At 41.0% G+C, this 17,944-nt stretch overlaps 1 protein-coding gene across 2 annotated transcripts in view; it reads left to right on the top strand.

Annotated features, from left to right (window-relative positions):
* Nucleotides 1-122: 122 nt before the first annotated feature.
* The window catches only part of Nrcam (neuronal cell adhesion molecule), a 269,654-nt gene continuing 251,832 nt past the window's right edge, over nucleotides 123-17,944 (top strand). Inside the window, exon 1 of one of the 2 annotated variants that reach the window (XM_063238417.1) lies at nucleotides 123-263. The gene's annotated coding sequence lies outside the window, so the exon portion shown is untranslated. The remainder of the gene's footprint in view (nucleotides 264-17,944) is intronic. The other variant, XM_063238432.1, reaches the window with a different exon arrangement.

Here is a 17,944-nt window from a genome sequence, read left to right as displayed (position 1 = left end):
GGGCGGCGGGGCGGGGCGGGCGGGCGGCGGGAGCGCGCGCCGGGCAGGGGGCGCGCGGCGCGGGCGGCTCGCCTCGCGGGGTCGCAGGCGGCGCGCGCCGCACTCCAAGCCTCAGACGCGCGGGCGGCGCGGCGCACAGCGCAGGGGCGGCCCGGCTGCGGCCGCTGGAGGCGACAGCCTCGTCACACGCGCGGAATACAGCTGCGCCGCGGGGTCCCGCACAGTCGCCCCCGGGCGGAGCGGCGGGCGCGGCGCGCGAGAACGTGAGTAGCCCGATGCGTGCCCGGCGGGGACGCTGGGTCAGGCGCGGGCGGCTCCTGTCAGGCGGCGTCGGCCTCAGGGCGCAGCGGCTCGCGGGCTCCCGCCGCTCCTCAGGCCCCCGACGCGGCCCCGGCGCCCTCGCGCCAACTTCTGCCCCCGCCGCTCCCGCGCTCCCCGGGAAGCCGGTCCGCAGGGCTCCGCGTCGTACCGCAGGCTGCCGGGCCGGCGCCCCGGCTTCCAGCGGGGACCCTGAAGGTGCGGGGCGCGACGCGGCGAGGGCGCCGGGCCGGGCGGAGGGCGCTCGGCGAGGGTCCGCCGGGTCCCCTGCGCGCTGGGCGTGGGCTTTGTTCAGATGCGCTAGCACCTGCGCGGATCCCGAGTTCGGGGGCGAGGCCGGGTCCTCCTCCGCTCTCGCCGCTCCGGAGTGGACTCCGACGCCAGAGAGGAGGACAGCGGGCCGGGGCGCGGGCGGGGGCTTTGTTGGTCTGCGAGTGCGGGCCCGGGAGTCCGCGCACCACACCCAGCCTCTGTGGACCGGGACTCGCGGGCTGGCGCGCCGGGCCGGGACTGCAGGGAAGAGGTCTTCCCCGGCGGCAGCTCCGCCGTGGGGCGCGGGCCGGGGTCAGGAGCGGACGCCCGCGCTGGCGCATCGTCCACCGCGCTGCCTGCGCCATCTGCGCCGGGCGCCGCCCCCGGCCCACGCCGCACGGGTGGACGCCCCGGCACCGCGGTCCTCAGCGGGCGTCTGCTCAGCTGCGCCAGCCTGCAGGGGGACCCGGGGTGCAGTGGGCGCGAGGAGAGGTGCCCCTGACCCAGGCCAGGCCCCTGTCCGCGGCAGCGCAGCGTCTCCTGTCCCCTCCCGCAGTCGCGGGCGCGGAGGGAGATCGCCAAGCGGTGGCGTCCCTTGCCTGCACTGTCTCTGTCTTGCTGCGTTAGTGGCTGGGGCGCCAGCTCTCTGCCACAGGAGGCGCAGAGAGGTCTAAAAGGGTCGAGGATGGTTGACGCCCTGAAGTGAGTGTGGGGTCCCCAGGAACAGAGGGAACAAGTGTCACAGGGTTTGGGCTCTGGTTCCGCACCAGGCTTTCCCCCTTGGGGTTGTTCTGACCCGGGGGAAAAAGTGGCCGCTGTATACGAACCATGGAGCCCGGCTACTTGGGTTGGGACTGCCTTATGCTAACCGTGCTCTGCTATGAAAACACTGCCTTAATGAGACCCACTCGAAGTGCTGAAACGGATGTTAATGGTAATGATAGTCCAAATGTTACGAAAGCTTCAGATGTGCCCGGCGCCAGGCACGCGGCACGTATTACCTCATTTAATTACAACAACAATCTCGTTAAAAAATTATGAGACAGAAGCTTAACTTAGGTCAGGTAACTTTCCCAAGGCCACCCAGCTAGGAACTAGTGGGGAGTGGTTTAGCTTTTTACTCTGGTACTTTGCCATACCAGACTCTGAAAATATGGCCTTTCATTAACTTAGGGAAAGCCTAGAATCTGAGTGTTTAAAACCAGTAGCATATCTTATAAACCCATTTAATTCTTGTGGATCTCACAGTGGTGGGCAATATTGTAATGAAGGGAATCGTGTTGTAGGAAAAAAATTACTCTCCTCTACTGGCCTTAGATCTTTTACATGTTCTTTTATTCCATGTGGCTTGTAAGTATGTTGGTGTTAACCTACAATCCAACCCAATACAGTCACTGAAGTGTTCCTACTAACCAGAGCCCCCTGCAGGTACAGGGAGATGTTCTTGGCACATCATAATTGTTTGTTTTTTTTTTTTTTTTTTTTTTTTTTTTTTTTTTTTGGTCTTTTTCCTTTTTATCGGTACCAGGGATCGAACTCACAACTGCACACTTGCAAGGCAGGTGCTTATGCTGCTGAGCTAAACCTCCAGCCCGGGCACATCATAATTTTAAGAAAACTTTTTTTTTTTTTTTAAGAAAAGGCAATGTTTAAATGCTTCTATTTCAGGACCCCAATCCTAAATATCCTTTTATATTATTTTGACTGTAGAAGAGTTATTCTTCACTTGGATGTAGAATGGAATAAGACAGCAGCATAGAAACTGGAACAGCATTCCATATCCTAAATACATGGCAATGTGTGGTGCGTATGCAAAGGTGCTTGACATTAGCCAGTGGTAAAGAAAAATTGAAACAACAGTGAGATCAGCTATTGCTGCCATGGCTTTTAGAATTATTAACCAATGTATTGGAAAAAATAGATTCATTTTGTATTCATAATCCCACAGACTCATAATCTTCTTGAAACCTTTGTTCTACTTTATTACAGGAAAGCTGCTAAACATTTTACATATGTCTGGAATGACAGAGGTAATATAGAACTCAGCCAACATTCTGACTGGCCCTTTGAGTTTCAGAAGGAGTGTGTCGAGGCTCAAAAGGGTGGCCCAGTCTCTCAGTACAGGATAGCGATGTGGTCTTTGAATAGGAATGCCAGGGCCGATACATGGTATCACTGTTTCACTGCAGGGATAGTAAATAAAAAGCAAGTCATTAATTTCCTGTGAGGCCCATGTGACTACGGTCACAGTAATAGTGGAGTGTAAGTGTTTAAAATGTATGTGAGCAGGCAGTCAGAGGGTATACACCTAGGTTGTAGAGAATTTCCTTAAGAATCACTTCAGATAATGCTTTTGTGTAGATACCATTTTCCTTGAATAGACTCTGTAGCTATGTTGTGTATTTGCAAGTGAGTTATTTAATGGAACGCCACAAACAGTTTTTCAGTAAGACATTCATTCATTCATAAATATTTACTGAGTATATGGCTTCCTCTTCTAGATTTTGGGGAGACTGTGGTGAGCAAAACAAAACTGTTTTTTGGGAGGTTAATTCTATTTTGTCACTCCTACACACATTTTCTTTTCTTTTTTTTTAAAACAGAAATGTACAGCTTGATGAACTTGCACAAATTGAACATGCTGGTACGACTAACTGGCCTCAAATCTTGAAACAGAATGTGACAGACCTTGGTGAAAGCCCCTTTATGGCCCTCAGCAGTCACTGTTCCCTTCAAGGGTGACCCCTGACACACCCACGCCAGTGCTCTCATCATGCACCATGCTGATTTGTAACATGCATCAGCAGCCTTGGAGATCTCACCACCATTCCAAAGAACAGTTTGTGTCTGAGCAGCATGGCAATCCAATGCAAGTGTAGCTGGCGTCCTGAGCTCCTAACAAGAGCAAGTTTTGTGTGTTTGGATCCAAGGGAAGATTAGCCCTTACCTGCTGAGATGATTGATTAAGAGGGAGTGGTTTGAAAATGAACATGCTTAAGTGCATGGAAGAAGTCTTTTTATTTTATTTAATTTTTTGAGGTCTTTTTATTTTAAATATCATGCTTTCCCCCGTGAATCTTCCTGGCAGGTGAGGACAGAGGTGACACTTAGATGCCAAGGGCAAGAATCTAGTGGCTTATTTTATTTAACCTTTTGTCAGCTCAGGCAAATGAGAAGCCACTTTGGTTTAAAGATTGGCTATTGGCTGGAGTGATTTCTGCCATCCCTTTATTGAAGCTTTATTGAGGTATAACTGACAAACAAAAAGTACATTTATTTAAGGCATGCAAATTAGTGTTTTGATATAGATATAGATTGTGAAATAATTACCATAATCCAACTAGTAATATATCCATCACCTCATATGTTGCTTATTCCATAGTGAGAACATTTCAGATATGTTGCCTTTGCAAATTTCAAGAATGCAGTCCAGTATTATTAACCATAGTCATCATGCTGTGTATTACATCTCTAAAATATGTTCCTCTTTCTTGACTGGAACTTTGCACCCTTTGACCAACATTTCCCCATTTCCCACCCACAACCTACACACCTGACACTAGGCCCTGAAACCCCATTCTACTTTCTGTGCTTATGAATTTGGTTAAAGGTTCAAAGAATTAAAAAAATGTACCCAAGTCAGTAATGATTGGTTTTCCCCGAATGGGAAAAAAATTGGTCTACATGAGGGAATAAAATTTGGAAATGGCTTTGCTTCCAGTTTTAGCACTTTAAATCCTCCACTATCAAGTTGTTTTTGAATGTAGGGACAAATGCAATATATTGATATAAAATATGATGTTATTGCCTGGCATGGTGGTGCACTCCTGTAATCCCAGCACTTGGGAGGCTGAGGCAGGAGGATTGTTGCAAGTTCAAGACCAGCCTGGGCTACAAATGAGTTCAAGGCCAGCCTGAACTGCATAGTGAGACCCTGTCTCAAAAAGACAAAAAAAGTTATTACTGACTCATTTTTTATTGTGATAAAACACATACCGTATAAAATTTGTACATTTTTCCATTTTAAAGGACTGTTGAGTCCTTTATGTGCAGCCATCACCACTCTCCATCTACAAAACATTTTTATCTCCCCAAATTGATACTCTGTGCCCACAAAACAATAATTTACCTCTCTCCCCCACCAGCTCCTGGCAACTGCCATTCTACTTTATGTCTCTATGAATTCTCCTACCCTTAGTACATCATATGATTGGTATCATACAGGCTTTGTCCTTATGTGACTGGCTTGTTTCACTTTGCGTAATATCTGCAAGGTTCATTCATGTGTTCATATTTCTTTCTTGTATACCACATTTTGTTTATCCATTCATCAGTTGATGGATGCCTGGGTTACTTCTATCTTTGGGCTATTTGTATGATTCTACTACGGGTATAGGTATACACTCCAAGTATCTGTTTGAGTCTTTGCTTTGATTTCTTTTGAGTTTATACCCAGAAATGAGACTGCTGAGCCTGATAGCAATTACATTTTAATATTTGTGAGGAGCCGCCTTTCTGTTCTCTGTAGCAGTTGTATCATCTTACACTGCCACCAGCTGTGCATAGGGACTGGCGTTTCTCCCCATCATCACTGGCACTTGTTACTTTCTGTTTTCATATCCTAATGGGTATGTGTGCTGTCCTGTTACTTTCTAAAGTTTTTACTGAAAGCAGACATGGTTTCCAACAAGTTTTGATTGGCCACATGCCTTTGCACAAGGCATGAAATAGGTGCTGTGCCATGTGTGCGTGTCATATGCAGGATAAGAAAGTGCTATTGACGTACAAGCTTGTTGATTTTTTTAAGATATTGGATTGGAATGTATATGTCTGTAGCGTCCTCATGCCAAATGTTTTTTGCTGCAAGAATATATTACATTAGTATGCTGATGCTTTATTGCCCCCAAATGACATTATTATTTTTAATTCTGATCAAGAGCAAATTAGGTCTAAAAACAGATTGGAATGTTTTCCTGCTGCATATTTAGGGATATGCTGGAGTTGTAAATTACAGTTCTGCACTGGTCATTTCTCTTCACCATTGAATCTTCAGAGATGACAACATAAACCCTCACCACCCAATTATAATTGCTTAGCCAAGCTAATAAAAACGATGTGGTGTCAACTTAATTGACCTATTTTCCTGGCCTACAAGATTGGAATTTCAAATTAGAAAAAAAGAAAACAGTCTGATGCAGGATTTCCTTCAAGTGACTAAAAAGCTAGTGAATGTAACCAATGCCAGTGGTAGAGGAACCAAATTTAAAACTACTAATTCTACTCCATGGTTCAACCTATTCAAATGGCTTTTTCCGCTTAAAAATGAGAATGATAAATTCTATCTTGTATTATGGGTTCTCTGATTTTCTTCTGTGTTTCCCTGTATTAAAGTGTTATTAGATTCACAGGAGAATGAAAATGACAATTACTATTGGGCAGAAAGGATCCTTTACAAGTCTTTATTATTAAATCAAGGACTGAAAAATAGCATTTGGAATATATATTTAAATTTTATCATGTGCATGATATATTGGTTCAAAACCCAGTGTTACCAGAAAAATCCATTCCCAGGGCAATCTGAGGGAATCCTGTAGGAGGTCTTCCACTGGGTGATATGCAATGAATTTAATTTATCTTTCTCAAGTGGGCTGAGAGCATTCAAAAAATTCAGTACATGTATTCAGCATGTAGTGATCTTTTTTCCAAATTTCAACTTTAAACCTAATTCCATGCCACTCTCAGATGCCCTTGGCATTTGAATGGTATGATTTACAGTATGCATTTTTGATGAACATTGCAAGTGCACGTTAAATACCATGAACAGATTCTCTTTCAGGAGAAAGGGAGAGGAAAAGTACTAATCTTCCACTAATTATACCTTAAGGTAAGAAAGAACTGTGAAAGGGGTTCGTCCTAGAGTTTTTTGGTGCTTTGAGGGAGGATGGCTTGTGAGCAAGCATGCTGCTGCCTTCCAAAGCTTGGTGCGCCTTTTCAGGCTCTTACCTCAATAGAGAGCTGAAAGGACAAAAGTGAACAAAGGAGGCCTGTTTTGCCTGCCCCACTTGCTGGGCTGTTGTCTTGGCCCTTTTCAGTGAAGGAGTAGGGGGGGAGTTGGGTCAAAGTTGAAGAACACTGAAAAGGAATTCAAGCTTCATGTTGAAATTTGAATTATAGCTTCAGTTTGAGTGCCATGTAGATTAGTTGAATTGAAATTTTTGAATCTGTGGAAGCTTAAGTGACAGATGGTGTTGGAACAACGCACATAGCACTGGATGGCGTACCCACAATGTTGAGTGCCCAGGGAAGCCCCTCGGTAAACATCTAGTGGCCTGACAAAAGGTGGAAAACTGAAGGACGTGCAGCCTGTGCTGTGCATCCCATGAGGACATTGCAGCGTGCGAAGGAAGGAGAAACCCTGCGTCTGGCATCTACTCAGATGCACTTGGCCCCTCTGGTTGCATTGAAATACCCAGCTGACTGTTCTGCCGCTTTCCCCTCTCAGGTCTGGTTAAAGAAATACAGAAATGCACAACCAGCTTCCCTCGTGAAATTGTATTAAAGTCTTTTGCTATTGTCTTTGGAGTGTTTTGAATGATATGATGAAATTTTTGCAAAAGTTGCCCACCTAGTATTTTTTCTCCTCTGTGAATATTTTTATGGAGTGATTTTTAGCTTTCTGGTTCCAGGGTGGCGAAGTACATTACTCTTATATTTGCTATTGAAGTTTTACAGGGCACTTAGTCCTCTGTTTAATTTGGTAGGCAGCACCCTATATAAAACAATCCAGTTGGAGAAGTTAGTTAGTAACTAGAATAATAAAACAGCTATTAGGAAGTAGAGGTTACTAGGATGTAAAGGAAATTAAATCTATGGGATAATTTGAAACTCTTCCTACTGTTCCATAAAGCTACTACTCCAAATTGAAAAATTGTAGTATTTGAGAATTGGAATAGTGAAGTTTGAAAAATGATCAAACATTTCTCTGTCATCTTTGACAGTTTATATGACATGATGATGTGGTCTTTTATGCCGATATTTGTAGTATGATGATTAAAATCCATTTCATATGCATGTTTAATACATTAAAATAAATATTTCTATTTTGAGGGAAATAACATTCCCTAAAGTGTGTTTAGGTAAAGTGTTGGAAATAATATGAACAAAACAGTAAGGCATAAGTAATACTATAACATAAACAAAAGCTAATATTCTTTAGAATTGATCATAATATCTTATATGACAAGATAAATATATATATATAGCATAAATTGTGGTATGTACTTCATATATATCATAAATTTTAAGGTAAACTGCATTTTAATAGATGAGCTGAGGTTTTTAAGACTCCATGCCTGTATGTATGTTTCTAGTAACTGTTTCCGTGATGCACAGTTATAGTGGAAGGTAAGCAGTATGTCAGTAGTTGATTGCTGTCCTGGTACTGCTAAACAGAGAGAGTGGGAGAGCTCATTTGCATGGGTGGCATGCGAATGGAAGATTAGAGATGAGAGAGTGTGAAGGCTTTAGATAAAGGGAAGGCTCAGGTGAGTAATGAGAATTGTGATAACCTGGAAAAGCAGAAGGGGTGAGAGAAATTTTAAATAATGAAGACAGTGAAGAGCAGAGCTCTGAAAAGGTAATAACTTAAAATATGAAAGAACAAGAAAGGGGGAGAATAAAAATTTTATATGATTGCTTGGTTAGTGGAAAATAGTCTCCTTTTCATTGCATTCAATACTGCATATTTTAGAGAGATTGTGCAGTGGGACTATAGGTCACCAAAGTGACTTGATATCATCAAATAGAAATAACTCAGAAATCATCCTGCAAAAATGAAATAAGATCATACTTTTAGAATTAATAGAAACGTATTAAGAAGAATTTTCTAAGTCAAAGAGAAAGTTCTCAAACACAGTTCAATTCTCAGCTAGATCAGCTCTTCTTTTCAGCTACTTTGTTTCTTTATATACCTGTATGCCCAGCTTGAGGAGTTAGAAATGTAAAGATGTGAACTTTAAAAACCTATTTGGGGTAATTATTCATGTCAAACAGGATCCTTCACTGTGCATAAGGTGAAATGGTGAGTGAACGCCTAAGTGAACTCAAAGTTCAGTTCAGCAACAGTTTTTTCAGGACCATCTAAGTGGACAGTTTTTTCAGTCTACTGAAAGATCATAGCATAATAGATACCCAGTGAAACCTGAGAAAATAAGGCTAAAGTCAGCAAAGAGGTGGACAGATGGTAACTGAAGAAAAGTAACAACTGCATAAAAATATTTGATATTTGCTCTAGATAGTATTGAGGGTCCAAGTCTCTCCATGATAAAGGAAAGTAGAAAACCTAGTTGTCTAGGCGTTTTGAAGTCTATCAGCTGTCTCCAAGTGTCTGGCCACAGAAACTGAGTTCTTCCTCTGTTCCGTTAGGAGCCAGAGCAGCCTTTCTCAATGTGCATGGTGTTGTGTATGTGACATACCTGCTGGGTGAGTGAGTGAAAGAATGAATGACCAGATACACGAATAGTGCAAAATACAGAATGTGAAGTAGTTCTTTTGTTGGACAAAATAGAGGATTTTTATCTCAGCCTTGGTTCAAAGATACAGATGAAGTCTAGACCATTGGGAATCAAACATTCATAATTTCATGCTTGGACTCTGTAGATTGTAGTTTGCTTCCTGATTCTAAATTAGGGACTTGAGCAGGCGGGTGAAATGATTGAATCCAGAAGGGTGCCATTTTTTAAATTGCAGTCGTGGAATCCTAAATGTTATCTCTGTGACCCGCTAAGAGCGCCTCTATAATTTTCCACCTTTGTGCACAACAACAGATGATTCTGGATTTGCACACAGCTTTGCTTCCCCTCGTCTGACTGAGGCTGGTGCTTGTCATTTCCCCCTGGAGGTATCTGGGTGGCTGCACACTGATTGAGCTAAGCACTTTCTGAGATTGCTTTCCACCTTCTGAGTTTGAAGAAATCAGAAGTGAGGCACGCAAGACAAATGAAAAGTGAGAAGGCTGGAAGGCTGGCAGGCTGGCACAGGAAGTCGCTCAGCACTTGTGCTGAAGCTTCCAAAGCAGAATCTTCTTTCCTTTGCGTTCAGTCATTGCACTCCTCTCTGCTATTTGTCAGACCTGTTGTTTTATTCTAAGATGTGAGCTGGGTTATTTTGCAACTCGTTAGGTGGTTTTATTGATTAGGAAATATCATCATGCTGTATCACTTTGGAGAAATTGCCTAAGTACTTCATTTTCCATACTAAAACGTAGAGATAAAACATGAAAACATTCTCACCACCCAACCGTACTTCACCAAGATATGTAACTACATAACAAATGATGATAAAAATTAAAGCATTGAGAGAAAGATGACATGAATCTATGTCACTGCTAGGTACAATACACCTGCCATTTTTTTTCCTCCATAGTTTGTGGCAAAATTTGCTTCAGAGATTAACATGTATGTATTGTACAGCTTTAGTGATAACCATATCTATTTGATTTTGAATACACGAAGTAATCTCAAGCTGCAGTGTGGAAGATTGATACCCTTATTGATACTGCATGATGGATCTGTTTTTAAAAATCACTATATTCCTAATCTCTAACAAATGGTTATGTATGTATGAAAGTCAGATTGAGTCAGAAGGACCAAAAAATATGGTTGTAAATTTAGCAAATATTTTTTCCTTATTTGCATTCAATGTCAGCAAAAGATTCTTAAAATTAGATTGTTTTATTTCAAGCCATAATCTCATTCATGTTTATCAAGAGGAGATTTAGTAATTTTTTTCTGTCCACGAGGACTAACTAGCAACCAGGCAGATCAATAAAGCATGAAACCATTGTGATATATTAAATTCATCCAAACTGCAACTGCATATGCTCAGAAATATGTGAAGAGATTTATGTACAATGAGACTTGTGGGCAGATTTGTTTATACCATTGGTCTGCAGAAGACTAATCCTGCTGACAAGGTAGATGTCTAGCTTCCAGGATTGTGAGACAATACATTTGTGTTGTTTAAGTCCATCAGGTTGAGGTTCTTTGATGCAGCAGCCCTAGCAAACTGAGAATGCAGTAATATGTTTACCTGCTTCTAAACTTATTCCTTAGAAAAATACAGCTTCTCAGTGTCATGTTCTTATACTTACATCTGTTTTCTCTCTCTCTCTGTCTCTCTTTTTTCTCCATGTGTGTCTCTGTGTGTGTGTGTATCAAAGGCAGTATATCTGGTATATACATTTCTCAGAGGCTAAGAGAATCACTGTACCTTGAATTGAGATATACAACTGCTGGGATTTGTGGGGAGAATATTATTTGTATTCACTGCACAAATAGATGAAGTTGCTAGGCGATTACTGTTTTTGGTAATAAGTTAACTCCAACTTGGTTACCTTTATCTAGTGTGAATTGTCAACATCTGGGAACTTAAGGGACTGTATTTTGTTTAAGTCTCTGCAGGTGCCTTTGCTGCTCCTTGCTAATCTGAAGGTTCCATATCAGGAAAATGATATGATCGTTGATATTTACTCATGTCAAGGAAAGCAAAGCCTTGAACAGGCTCTCAAACAGCTTCCATCTGAATGCTGCGTCAGTAGGGAAGGGACAGGAGGGCACTGAGAGAAGTTCACAGTCATCAGGTGGCACCGCTATTTGAGGAAACAGGATTTCAAAGGCTTTGAATAAACTCTAGTGAATTCATTGTGAACTCTAAAACCATTTCAGCCAGACCTTTCTGATGTCTTTCCACTTCATGTGAATGTCTGGTCTTCGTTTCTAGTAGCAGCAGCAGCAGCAGCAGCGGTGGCCTTGCCTGTCTTAGATGCTAAGTTTCTCCAGGCCATGGAAAAGAGGCCTAATCTTTTAAAAATAATACCAATAAAACGATTGGTCAGGAAGATTGTTGGGAAGAATAGAAGCACTTTACGACTCTGAGTTTGTGTGATTCAACCATTCCATTTTAACACATTTTTTCCTTTCTATGGACTTGAGTTTATTTATGATCCTGTCAGGAGGAACGAAGAAGAATCTGCCAGCATCCAACAGGAGACAGTTTTGAATCATGGTTCTTCTAATTTTGCATGTTCTTATAACTTCTCTTTTAGTACACAGGACCATGAAGTAAAAATTGATCAGGTGAGATGTAGAAGGCCCTAGACAGGAACAGAGAATATAGGCAGTAGTTTGTCTCTGAACATTCGTGTCTCTGTGTAAACTCTTTTATTTTTTTAATGGAGGGGGCATTTTGAGATGGGGTTTTACTGTGTAGTTCAGACTGACCTCGAACTCATTATGTAGCACAGGCTGCCTCAGACTCAGGGCAGTGTCATGCTTCAGCCTTCTGAGTGCTGGGATTACAAATGTCTACCACAGCACTTGGCTTCTGTGTTATCTCTTTAGGTTTTTTAAATAATTGCTTTGAGAGACAACTTTGTGAGAGTTGTTTTAGGGGTGTAAGGGAAACATTGTAATGTGGGTAATTGACTAATGTTTATTCTCAAGTATCCTAATATGAAGCCTGCAGTATCAATTCTAGATTAATTATCAGTATTGGATCCATATTACTTGAAACTGTTGGTCTAAACTTTGTTAAAATTAAGCTAACATTTGAAAATTTTTGTAGTAGATCTTCTTATTATTTTGAATTCCAGACACATATAATGCCCCTTGGGGAATTAGTTACTTCCTGGGGAAACGGAAATGGACGCTACAGTGGCTGCCTGTACCTGCTAGTCATCATGTAAGCTGAGCACCAGCCCTTCCCCCCACTCTCGGTCAGAAGTAGGGCCAGTCATGAATATGCATGTGTCACACACCTGTGGCCAACAGATCCTCCATCCAGGAGTGGCCGAGTATCAGTTAACATGAACTGGGTGACGCATGGCAGCTGCTGTCTGTAGTCTCCCGGGCCCTCTGCCCTGCACTGACAGCTGCACATCACGTCCTGCAGTCCTACCAGCTCAGCCACCTCTGTGACCAGCACATCAAAGAAGAGGCTGAGCCTGTGCTGACCCTGAGTTAGCACTTCTCTGGCAGGCAGTGCTGAAGTATAATATACAAAGATGCCTCTCAGAAGTTTAGGAGATTTGCCACCATGATTTTTACAACTTCCTACTATTAATGAACAATAATATCACAGACTTTTATTGGTTGATTAGCCATATATGGAGCACCTTACGTGAATTTCTCATTTAATCTTTACAAAAATTGTTTTTGTTAGATGCTGGAAGTTTTTTGGCTTTGCTTTCCTATAACGGGCCAGATATTAACTATTTTAGGCTTTGAAGACTGTGCAGTCAATCCCCTGGAAAACAGCTATATACAATAGATTTTGATGAGTGTACATGAGCCCGCTCCCATAAAACTTTCTTTACAACATTGATGCTGAGCTAGATGTGGTTCACTGGGCATAGTTTGTAGACCTGTGCTTTATGCTCTTGTACCTATTTCATAGATGAAGAAACTAAGGTTTAGGGAATTAAAATACTGCCTAAACTAGCATAACTTCTAAGTTGCAGAGCTGGGATTCTAGTCTAAGAAACCTGATCCTTATCTCGGTTTTACCTTCTACGAGCTACTGTGCTACCCTGTCAAGGGAAAGGTATATTAGCCTCTGCATGTTATGAGATATATGGAGTATAACTCAGACTTGGAGACGAGACACTGAATAGGCAGTATCAGCTCTGTCCTGAAGATGCTATTTAGGTAAAAGTGGACAGTCTAATCTACAGCATATTCTGGAAATGTACCCTTGACTAATTGAATAGTTTTTAAGATTCTCCCCATGGTCTGATGTTGTGGCCATTGTAGTCAATAAGATTATAGGAAGCAAATGACTCTAGTTCTTAAAAGTTTGCTTATATGCTGGTGGTCCATGTGTTTTATAGTAGGATCATTTTCATATATTCTGAAGGAAGGTTCTTATGTTCATATAAATAAATCAGGCAGAGAGTTTCTGCATATTTTTTTTTTTTTGTCTTTTTCTTTTTTATCAGTACCGGGGATCGCATTCACGACTGCCTGCTTGCAAGGCAGGCGCTTATGCCGCTGAGCTAAATCCCCAGCCCCGAGTTTCTGCATATTTAACATAAAGCCCTCCAAGCATCTCAAACAGACCCCTCTAACTCCACGCTAGGATGGGCAGCTCCTTTTCTGTTTTTTCATTTTTGTTTTGTTTTGTTTGGTGTGTGTGTATGTGGCGGGGTGGGGGGGAGATACTGAGAATTGAACACAGGACCTCATGCTTGCCAGGCAGGCGCCGTACTTCTTTTGTGTTTTATTTCCATGAAAACAAGTATATTTCAGCTTGAGAGTGATAAAACTACAAGATAACCATCCAGTTAACATTGCTGGGCATTCACTTAGGGAACTTGTAATGCTTGGTGGTGACAAGATAACACGTGAAGTAGAATCACAGAGACCTCCTGTGTTGTTTTGTAAGTGAACTCTAAAGACTGAAGTTCTGCAGGTGAACTGAAGTCAGAAATAGTTTTTGACAACAGTACATCAGACACAAAACACCATGAGCAGCTAGATTTCAAAGATGGGTCTGGCATATTAGGAAGAGTCCCAGGATGCATAGCTCCTGACTTTCGAGTGAATGAAATTTTAGGATGTGTATGCAACTCGCAAAATAGGGGCTTCGTGTGACTAATCATTGTTTCTCATACTTTGTTTGAGGGAAGCACAAAATTAGGTTACTCCCTGGTGGAGAAATCAGAGAGTTAAAACTCTGTCTAAAGGAAACTCTATTCTCTTTAGAAAGCTGATGTCTTTGAATGGAAGTGAGCCTCCATTCATTACTAAGAAAAATGACAGAGGAATAAAACTCAACTAGTGGAAAAGTTGGCAGCTGTGCTTATGAAATGGTTACTGTGAACTAATTATAAAGGGTCTGGTCAATGAATGTAGAAAACATTTTTCTTCTAAATTATTTTCTAGAAAAGATAATCCTAGATTTAGTTCATTTAATTAAAAAAGAGTAGCCCAAATAAAAATGGAATTACAGTACAACTATAATATAGTGTAGCTATATTTGTATATCATAAAACTCCCCTGGAGTGTGGGCAGAATCTGTGAATACGATAGGATATCACTCACATAATGAGGTTACACTATATGGCAAAGATGAATGGATTTTTGCCAGTATAATTAAGATTCCTAGTCAGTTGATTATGACTTGATGGAAAGGCAGATTATCTGGGCTGGGCCTGAATTAATAAGATGTAAGCCATTATAAAAAGGACTGCCATAAGAGACATTTTCTTTTTGGCTTAATAGAAGCTAACACCTCCATTGTGAATTTCTTGTGGAGAAGCAAGGCCTCAATTCTTCCAAATGTAAGGATCTGAATTCTGCCAACAGACTAAATGAGCTTGGAAGAGGCTCCTGAGCTCCATGTGAGAAGGCAGCCTGGCTGAAACCTTCTAGGCCATGCCTGGCCTTCTGACCTGTGAGAAACTATGAAATGATGAGTATGTTTGTTTTAAGTCTCTATAACAATGTTTTAGTTTGTTATGCAGCAGTAGAAAATTAAACACAACCAAGTGTCATCACAGTCCAGCTTTGAAAATTTTTGCCATCACCCAAAGTATCCTTGTGACCTGTATTAGCTTTCCTAATCCTGAGACATAGTAACTGTTACTCACAATTTAAAGGAGAGGTTTGATCTGGATCATGGTTTTAGGGGATTCAGTCCACGGTCAACTGGTTTCAAGGAGATACATCATGGTGAGGGCATGGCATAGCAAAGATGCTTAGTTCATGGTGGCTGGGAAGCACAGCAGGAGGAACAGTGCCAGAGAGCAAGGGGCATCATTTATGGCACCTCCATGGCTCAGTCAAACACATCCAAAAGTGTGCTTTTCCAATCTTTCAAGCATTTCTTAGTCCAAGGAAGTCGATTTGGTTAACAGTCCCAATCCACTGTGCTCTAAGTGTTTGAAGTTATGGATCTGCTTTCTTTCTCTACTACTTTTTCTGAACATTTCTTAATAGAATCATACAATGTGAAAACTTTTGTGTTTGTCTCCCCTTGTTTAGCATGTTTTCAAGGGTCCTCCAGGTTGTAACATATATCAATGGTATTCCAGTGTATTGTGTTTATATATTTATCAGTGGATGGATGTTTGGATTGTTTCCAGTTTGGAATTGTTAATGAATAATATTGCTGTATTAGTGTGCAAGTGTTTTTACTTACGTTTTCATTTCTTTGGGTAGGTACTTAGAAGGAGAATTAGTAGGCTGTATGGTATTCAGTACTTGTGCTTGACTTTTTGAGGCTCCATCAAACTGTTTTCTAAAGTGACTATCATTTGATTTTTCCACCAGCATTGAATGGGAGTTTTTTTTCCTTGTTAACCCTTGATGTTACCTGTATGTTTTATTATGTCCATTGTAGTGGGTCTGTAGTGATATTTTATTACAGTTCTACTTACATTTTCAGACTAATAATGCAGAATATATGTTCATACCCTTTAGCCATTTGTATATTTTCTTCATTGAAATGTCTAAATGTTCTGCTAGTATTTTCAGTTGTCATTTGTTTTATTATTGAGTTGCCTTTTTAAAAACATTCTCCTCCAAGGTATCTTCCACAAAAGAGGTGAAGGCATTATATTATAGTGATATGTGTGTGCATGAGCACAATTCATCATAGCTAAATCTTGGAAGCAGCCTATATTTTTATCAACAGATTAAATGAATAAAGAAAATGTAGTATTTACACATTACTCTGCGACAAAAAAATGATTAACTTGAGTGAGTTGTAGAGAATGAATGAATGCACTGAGACCATACGCTGAGTGAAATAAATCAGATATACAAGCTAAACTATGTGATTTCTCTTATAGAAGAAACTCAAACTGGGCTGGGAATGTGGCTCATCCTTGTCATCGCAGCACTTGAGAGGCCGAGACAGGAGGATCACTTGAGAGTTCAAGGCCAGCCTGAGTTATCCAGTGAATTCAAGGCCAGACTGAACTCAGAGATTGGGGGAGTGAGAGGGGAGGAAAAAAAATGAAAAAAACCCAAAACATATTGTAAATAAATGAAGACCAAATAAAAGACAGATGATGGGAGGTAGGGAGATAGATTTTTTATCAAATGGGAAGGAGATTAAGAGATAGAAGGTAGGGAGGGAGGGGAGAGAAAGGAAATGAAGAAAGAAATTAGAAAACGTTAGCCAGGCAGAGTGGTGCACACCTTCAAGTTCTAGGCCAGCGGGGCTACAGAATGAGTTCAGGGCCAGCCTGAACTGGGTAGTGAAACTGTCTCAAAATGACAAGAAAAAATATGTACACGTAATAAATCTGAACAAGGAATGTAAACATGTATTGGAAACATGCCAGCCAACAAACAAACGAAAAACTCTGAAGGAAGACAGTCAAGAGATGGATGGGAGAGGGAGAAGAGAGGGGGATAAAAAGGACTGAGATGTGTTATGTGCATGTACTGACTCCCCACAAGGAAGTAAATATTATGCACTGCAAGCATGTACTAATTAAAAGCATATTTTAGATACAAGTCCTTTATCAGATGTCTGACTTACGAGTATTTTTTTCCATTTTATTGGTTGTCTTCTAAGTTTCTATTTCTTAACTTTTCCCTTCATTTTCTTGATTTCTCTTTTGAAGCACAAAAGTTTTTAATTTTTATGAAGTCCAGTTTATTATTTCTTTTATTGTTTGTGCTTTTGGTGTTGCACCTAAGAATTCATTTTGTCACCCACAGTCATAGAAATGTGTATATATTTTTTCCTAAGAGTTTCCATATACTTTTTTTCAGAATGAATTTTTTATTTGGATGAAAAAAAAGCAAAACAGATAAAAGGGTAGAAATAATACAGAATTTCAAAAAAATAAGAAATCACTAAATTATATAAATTACATATTGTTATCTTTGAAGTAGTTGTTCAAGTTATAAAATCAAAGCATAAAAAGTAGACAATCAAACAATGACAATAAAAACTATCCTGTTGATGAACTAACAAAAACTTAGTAGTGTGGTTGTCTACCTTGCACACTTAAACACACATGCATTATATCCATTAGAGCACTTTCTTTCCCTTTCATTATTACAGTATCTATTATACATTTGAAAATAAATCAGACATTTGTAAATATATTGTCTCTTTAATAAATAAAATAACAAAAAACTGAAAGAGTAATAAGATCCATATACATTTTGAGGATATTTTGTTAATTTTACAAAAAAATCTAAGAGTTTGTGTTGTTTTAAACCAGTAAGTCAATTTGGGGCAGTATTTGTTTTTCTGAGACAAGGTCTCATTGCATAATTCATGCTAACCTTGAATTCACTGTGTAGCCCAGGCTGCCCCTCCTGCCTCAACCATCTGAGTGCTGCAACTACAGGTA

This window comes from Cavia porcellus, unplaced genomic scaffold (assembly GCF_034190915.1).
Source record: "Cavia porcellus strain 051 isolate PalLab524CR breed Dunkin Hartley unplaced genomic scaffold, mCavPor4.1 scaffold_2, whole genome shotgun sequence".
In the NCBI taxonomy this organism is placed as follows: Eukaryota; Metazoa; Chordata; class Mammalia; order Rodentia; family Caviidae; genus Cavia; species Cavia porcellus.
The sequence above is the reverse complement of the archived record's forward strand: the minus strand, read 5'-3'. Positions and strand labels throughout refer to the sequence as shown.